This window comes from Primulina huaijiensis, chromosome 18 (assembly GCF_012295235.1).
Source record: "Primulina huaijiensis isolate GDHJ02 chromosome 18, ASM1229523v2, whole genome shotgun sequence".
Taxonomy (NCBI): Eukaryota; Viridiplantae; Streptophyta; class Magnoliopsida; order Lamiales; family Gesneriaceae; genus Primulina; species Primulina huaijiensis.
This window is the reverse complement of record NC_133323.1, coordinates 19,809,291-19,817,729: the sequence shown is the minus strand read 5'-3', so window position 1 is coordinate 19,817,729 and position 8,439 is coordinate 19,809,291.

Below are 8,439 nucleotides of genomic sequence, written 5' to 3'. Positions count from 1 at the left end.
GGTGCTCCTTATTGCTAGGGATGTTGCTGAGAAATTGAGGCATTTCTTGGATGACCTTTGACCTACTATACGCCGTGATATGATGTCGATGCGACCGGCGGATTATGCAGCTGTCTCTACTTATGCTTTCCAAGATGAGCAAGCCTTGAAGGATATTGATTTTGAGATGCAGCGCAAGAGACAGTAGCACCAACAGAACTCTCAGCCAGTCAAGAGGCAATTTATGGGACCTCTCAAAGCTCAAGGGCAGTAAAAGCCCCAAGGATAGTGGAAAAAACCGGGCAATAGAAGCCACCACAGTCTAGAGGCCCAAAACCTGAAGAGATGCCACTGTGCAAAGAATGCAATCGCTCACACTTTGGCAAGTGCATGTGGGGAATATACAAGTGCTTCATTTGCAAGGAGGAAGGACATAAAGCCGCTGACTACCCAAAGAAGAAAGGACCAACAGTTGGCAGAGTTTATGTTATGCATGCTGAGAAGGTCAAGGCAGAGCCAAACACGACTCTGATTACTGGTAACCTAGTTGTTTAACATTTTTATATTGCTTTTGTTGCATGAAATGTTAAATTGTTTATGAGAATTGATAGGGATAATAAGAATCTAGAAGAAAATAGGTTGCATGCTCTACTGTAGTTCGAGTTTAAGGGTTAGATTGTACATGGCCGAGAATCCCAAGGGCTAAACGGATATTTTTAAGAAGTTCAGAGACTGAAATTAAGATGACCGAAAATTCTAAGGTGAAATATGGAATTTTCAAAAATTCAGGGATTAAATTGCAGAGTTTGGAAAGTTCAGGGGCTATTTCCATAATTTCTGGAATTTTAATGATCAAAACAATGAATTTCGAAAGTTTAGGGCATAAATTGATTGAATTCGGAATTAATTGGGGGCTATGATGCAATTTTCGAAATCTTAAGGGCCAAAAATAAGAAATTCGAAACTTTAAGGGATAGAAATGCAATTTTCGAAAATAATTTGGGCAAAAATTGTGTATATCTCGAGAATTATAAGGATTAAGTGATGTAAATTTCGGAAATTTTGGGTAATTAATGATATAAATTCTTTAAGTTTCGACACGATTGGATTTGATGGTATATTTGTCGCATGAAGAATATTCATTTTAGGTGTAGCTACCTATGCTGTGACGTCTTCGAATAAAATACTATTAGAATTTTTTTTAAGCTATGTTCGAAAATACTCATACACATGCATGTGAATAAAAACAGTCAACCATTGAAAAAAAAATAACTGCAGTTAAATAAATCATAAATATCATCAACTCCTAGACTACTGTTTTGAAAAGAACTCAACATCATCATAGCATAAAAAGATGCAAAAACATTTTAAACATTGTTTCACCCCTGACTCATAAACATAATATGCGGAAGAATGCAAGGTCCTCGAGTTATCGTGTGCACTCTCAGCTCCGCTTACTCATTCTTCAGTGCCCCCAGTCTATACCTCATCATGCTCACCTGCATCAATCACACCTAGTAAGTCTAAAAACTAAACACACCTGAACCGATATAACAATTACATATACATAACATACTACAGTGAAAAGTATTGTAATTAAAATAAGATTCATGATCGTTAAAAGCGTGAACTTAAACATAACATGACATAACATAAACGTATTCAATTCATATCTCATCATGTAGTCATATGCGTGTTCATTTTTCTTTATTGAATTCAGATCATTAGTTGTGACTTTCGTATCAACTCTAAATCGATGGATCCATCCACGTATAACCGCAGTACCCAGTGACGGGGACATCGGCGACATTTTTACCCATCCACTGAGCCTTGATCTTATATGTTCGTGTTCGTATTAGTCACAACTAATTCACCTCCTTCAAAAACATGCCATCATATTCATCACTTATAAAATTTATGTATATATGTACATTTTCTTAAAATCAAGCATGCAACGTATTTTTCTTTATTTTCATAAAAATTCATATTCATCTTAAACATAAACATTTTAAACATGCAACTTCGGTTATCAGGGCATTGCTAGGACTGCTAACTCGACCCGGGTGCAAATGACCATTTTGCCCATAGAAACCCTAATTGACCATTTTACCCCTGAAACTCAAAATTTCGACTCGAAACCAACCAAACTTATACAAACACCTTAAACTATACGTTTAACCATATTTTAGACGTAAATTTGGGCCCATGCATCAACTTTATAATTCGTTTTAAAACTTGGATTGGGATGCCGATTTTAATCCGAATTAACCTAAAACTCAACCAAATCTTTCCAAACTTAAACCATGACCTAACCACACCTGATCAGCCCTTAAATCACACATTTCAGACCATCTAAGGCCTTCAAAAACCCTCGAACAACTGCTGGAATTTTCTGCACGCAACAAGGTCCAAACCCTAGTGCACCTAGTCTTCGACCCTAGACCAGAAACCGATGTCTCCAGACCTTGGCTAACCCCTCTAGGACCATGACCAGACCCACGTGCACCTAACTGGACCAACCTAACCCACGTCTACAGCTCTTGTGATCGGGTTCACTCGAACTCGCCCAAAACTCAACCTAGCTTGTCATCAAGCTTCGATCCAAGCCTAGCCTTACTACCAGCTGGCCATGGACCATACCAAGCCTTGACATGGACAACACATGACCTGAACCAGTGCCTGGAATGAGCCATGCACTGGTGCCTTCCCCTTTTCACCCGATCTAGCCATTCGAACCCTAAAACAAAGAAAACAACATCGGCCCTACCCTCCTCGATCCAGGTCTGATATCAGCCTTAGTCACCTTTGAAACCTACTGTAGAATTCTCCCTAAACCTCACAGATCCAGCAGCCCCTTCAACCATGTCAAAAACGTGAGCATCATGACATATAATATGCATATTTTCGTGTAAAAATCATGTAACTCAATGCACAATGATAAATCTATGTAATATCATGCAAAAACCATTAAAAACAAAATCATGATGTGATTAATGAGAAATAAGAGGTATGGAGGTTGCCTTTGTGTATATACGCTCTAAAATCTTGACAACAATCGCGTAGAACGGACACCGAAAGGACGGGGAAGAGTTACTATGAAAATTTCTTGAGAAAACCTAGCAAGGTTGCTGCTCGAAATTCATGAGAGCTGCCGGATTTTTGAGAAGGGAGGCCGAGTGTGTGAGTGAGGGAAGATTAGGGTTTTGGGGGTAGGGTTTGATATACAATAAGTATACATTGGGCCTTAATTAAAATTAATAAGGATGTGTAGGAGTTTAGGCCCAACATATATTAAAATAGGCTTATTAAGCTCAATAACACACTCGTAAAATATTTCGTTTAGGTACATTTATGAAAATATTACCCGAACTCTCAAAAAGTCCACCGTTTTGCTAAAAGTTGCATACCGATTTAAAAATATGGCTGGCGCGTAAAAATACCTTAAAAGACCCATTTTTCAAAAATCTCTCATATTTACATCATATATTAAATAATTATTTAATAAAAACCTTTTTCCTTAACTTTCTTCGGTCTCCGCTCCTCGTTCGAGCGTGAAATATTGCTAAAAGCCCTACATCATGCAATCTTAATGAACCAAGAAATAAAAACATATATTCATATCACAATCATGCATTTGATGCATTAAAAATAATTAAACACACATTTTAACAAAATCCTAGATTTGCATTGAGTCAGGTTACGTCATTTGAATTTCTAGAACTTACGATTCCTCTCCCCTTAAATTGAATTTCATCCTCGAAATTTAAAACGTACCGAATAACTCCGGGTAGTGACCCCTCATCTCTGTCCCAGTCTCCCAAGTAGCCTCCTCTTCAGAGTGATTCAGCCACTTGACTTTGACTATCTGGATCACCTTGTTCCGGAGTCTCCTCTCCTGTCTATCCAAAATTTGGATAGGTCTTTCCTCGAAAGACAGGTTCGGCGTCAGCTGTAGAGGCTCATAGTTCAGCACATGCAAAGGGTTCAACATTTACTTCCACATCATCGAGACGTGAAACACGTTATGAACTCTCGCCAGATTCGACGGCAACACAAATCTGTATGTTAGTGTCCCAACGCTCTCAAGGATCTCGAATGGTCCTATGAATCTAGAACTGAGTAATCTCATCACACCTTTCATCGGTGCGACTTTCATGAACACGTGATCACCCATTGCAAACTCTAGATCCATGTGCCGCTGATCTGCATAACTCTTCTGTCGTCTCTGGGCAGTCTTCATCTTATCCCAGATCTTGATCACTAGCTCTGCAGTCTATCTAATGATGTCTGGACCCAGCTCTGCTCTTTCCCCTACCTCATCCCAATAGACTAGTGCCCTACACTTTCTTCCATAAAGTGCCTCGTATGGAGCCACACCAATAGATGCTTGGTAACTGTTGTTGTATGTGAACTCCACAAGAGGTAACTTCGGCTCTCAGCTGCCCTGGAAGTCGATCACCCAAGCTCTAAGTAGATCCTCCAAGATCTAAATCACTCTCTCAGACTGACCGTCGGTCTGAGTGTGGAAAGCTGTACTGAATAGCAACTTGGTATCCTATACAGACTCTTTCAGAATGCAAATGTGAATCTTGGGTCCTTGTCTGACACGATGGATACTGGAATCACATGCAGTCCGACTATTTGTATGATATACAACTCTGCGTATTGAGTCATGGTGAAAGTCTTCTTGATCGGTAGAAAATATGCTGACTTGGTAAGCCGATCAACTATCACCCAAATGACATTATACCCTCTAGCGGTCCTCGGTAGCCCTGTCACAAAATCCATAGTGATTTTCTCCAATTTCCACTCGGGAATAGAGGAGCGATTTCAGATTTTCTGTTGGTCTCTGATGCTCTGCCTTAACCTGCTGACATGTCAAACACTCAGACACAAAACACAAAATATCCCGTTTCATGCCCGAACACCAATACAAAGACAGCAGATCCTTATACATCTTTTTACTCCCTGGGTTAATGGAGTACGGGGTGCAGTGGGGCGTGGGCTTCCTTCATAATGTCTGCTCTCAGTGAATCACCTCTAAGAACCCACCGTCGATCGTGATATCTGACTATACAATCCTCAACATAATATAATCTTAGTCCCTTATACTCATCCCTCTGCCTCCACTTTTGCAATTACTCATCAGATGACTGCCCTGCTCGAATCCGGTCTGTAAGATTCGACTGCATTGTTAGGGTAGAAATATTAGGAGCATCTCCCCTAGCATGAACTGCAAGCTCAAATCTCTGCCTGCAATGGTCTCTGTGCAGACAACTGAGCAATCAGTGCAGTCTGCCTACTCAGTGTGTCGGCTAGCACATTACCCTTACCCGGATGGTAGCTAATGTTGCAGTCATAGTCCTTCACCAGCTCTAACCATCTCCTCTGTCTCATATTCAGCTTTCTGTGTGAAGAAGTACTTCAAGTTCTTGTGATCTGTGAAAGTATTGCACTTCTCCCCATACAGATAGTGTCTCCAAATCTTCAGGGCGAATACTACTGCTGCTAGCTTGAGGTCATGAGTCGGATAATTCTTCTCATGAACCTTCAACTGTCTGGATGCTTAGGCTATCACTCTGTCATGTTGCATCTGCGCCCAAAACAAGCTTCGAAGCATCTGTATATAGCAAATACTCGCCTTGCCCTGATAGCATAGCTAGAACTGGTGCTGAAGTCAATACTTGCTTCAGATTTTCAAAAATTTTTGGCACTCTGATCCCCAGATGAATTTGGCATTCTTCTTTGTCAAGCGGTTATGGGTACTACAATAGAAGAAACGTCCTGAATAAACTTCTTGTAGTACCTAGCTAATCCCAAGAAACTGCGCCTCGATCTATTCCTAAGCCGTGACCAGCCGTGGTTGAGCCATCTTGGACCACGATTCAGACCCCTAAGGGTCTGCACCGTGGCTTGGTTTGGCTCTCCTACCGCCGGTCCCCTTCCCAAAGCCCGATCTAGTCCATACCAAGACGACACCCAAAAAATCCGATCGGTCCTCTACCATGACACATTCCAAACCCAAATCCAGCACCTAGACGCCTTCGATCTCAACATGTACAGCCCTTAAAAAAACGTAAATCAGTAGCCCCTTACACAAACACAACAAGGACGTGAGTTTCATGCAAATAAAATGCATATTTCATGTCAAAAATCGTATAAAAATTAAACAACATGATTCATCTAAGATTTCTCATGTTAAAACATACAAACCAACATATATTGATGTGAATGATGAGAAAACGGGATATAGGCGTGCTTTTGCGTATATACGCTCAAAACCTTTGAGATATACGCGTAGACCTTGCACTGGAGAGACGGAGAAGGAGTTCTTTGCAAAGCTTGAGAGGATTTCGATGGTTGTTGCTGTATTTTTTTTTCGAAAATGGCTGCTGAATGGGAGAAGGGGGCGGCCGAGTTGTTTAGGAATAGGTTTAGAGTTTGAGTGTAGGGGTTAATTATAATATTTAGTGTTAATGGGCTCTTAATTAAAAATAACGATGTTAAGTAGAATTTTGGGCCCATTATGCAAAAAATATTCTCATTAAGCTCAAAAACACTCTCGAAAAATATTTCGTTTAGGTACGTTTTTTAAAATATTGCCAAACCCTCAAAAAATCCCCCAACTCGCTAAATTTTGCGTACCGGTTTAAAATACGATCCGGCACGTAAAAATACCCAACCAAGGCTCATTTTCGAAAATCACCTTTAATTACACCATATATTAAATAATTAAAAATAATTATTTAATAAAAATATTTTTCCTAATTATCTCCGGTCTCCGTTCCCCGTTAGAGTGCGAAATACTACTAAAAATCCTAATGCATGAAACCTTAATAAACCATGAAATAAAACATATATCCATGGAATAACCATGCATTTAATACATTAAAACAATTAAACACATATTTTAATAAAATCTTAAATTGCATGCAGTCAGGTTACGTAGCTCGAATTTTCTAGACCTTACATTTGTATCATAAGATCCCACACTTTTCTTTGGTGGTTCTTGAGAAAGTATCCTGTTAACCGGAGAATTTTTTTTACCTCATTTAGTTATGTTCATTTTCAGATCTACGACCTTGAGATTTTCAAAAGACTATGTAAGGTCTTGTAGACCATCGTGATGAATCTTTTCTGTAGTTTTCTCCAGATTGTTTTCTTTTTTGAGACAATTTTTATAAGGTTGATCATTTTTCATCGTCGGTCAAAGGTTTTGCACTACTTCGGTATAAAAGAATGGTGTTAACCTTCCTCCCGAGATATCTTTTCTAGAACTGGGTTATTGTTCTAGGTTTAGGATTCTTGTATGAATATTTTTCAATGTTTCAAAAATTTCTTCTTGTTTAAAGGATTTCTTCAATTTTATGTGCACATATCATAACTGATTGCCATATTTTGTATGTTTTTGAATTGCTCTAAGATTTTCTGAGAGTGTAGAGAAATATGAGACTATTTCTCAAAATTTATTACTTTGAATCATAATTTTACCTCAGTAATCTGATTCATTCTTTATTGATATCTAATTTTGGTTAGATCATGTTGGTTTAAATATTCAAAAATATTAGAATAAAATGTAAAAATAATAAATCTCGAACATAAGTTTAGACCCATAATTTTTAGAAATATCTCCTCCTCGGCAAGATAAGTTAATAATAATAATTTTATCTGTCTGAAATTAAAAATATAGGCTCTGATATCATTTTCTTGACCCAATATATGTATTTTTTAATAATAAAATCAATGCTATATTTTGAAAATATTTATTCTTGAATGATCAAATTGAACAAATATTTGAAACATAGATGACCACTTTGGGAAAATCTAAATAAAATAGATTGAATTGAGATTTTATGAAACATCATATATTAAATTGATATTTTTGGTCTCAAATAATTTATACTCGTAGCAATTTAAATATTTCAGACAAGATTTTCTTGCAATAGTGTGGTTCCATATGACCGGTGGCAGTGTCTAAATGTACTCGGACAACATCATAAACGTACGACAGGTTTCAAAAAAGTATCATTTTAAATAAATAAATAACCAATGTTTCCTCGGAATTTGGGCCCATACCCACGAGAATACGATACTAATCGCGCATCTTTGTATGATTATATATGCTCAAATGAAATAAATTAGCATATATTACACAAAAATTCGCATATTTTTTTTTACCATATTCTAATATTCTCAATAATTACCAGAAATGTTTGACAAAAAATTGATAGTTGTCTCAATAAACTAACATTATACAATATGCTACATTATTTTCAAGAATTATTAAGGGTATATTTGTTTTATATACTCAATGGTTAATAGAACCATATTCCCATTTGAGACAGAAAGGGACGGAGGAGAGGAACCGTAGGTGTACAAACCATTTTGAATTCAAAGCCTCTCTTCTAAAGAGAATTAATTTGTGATGATTTTTTTTTTGTCATTTTCTATCTATATATA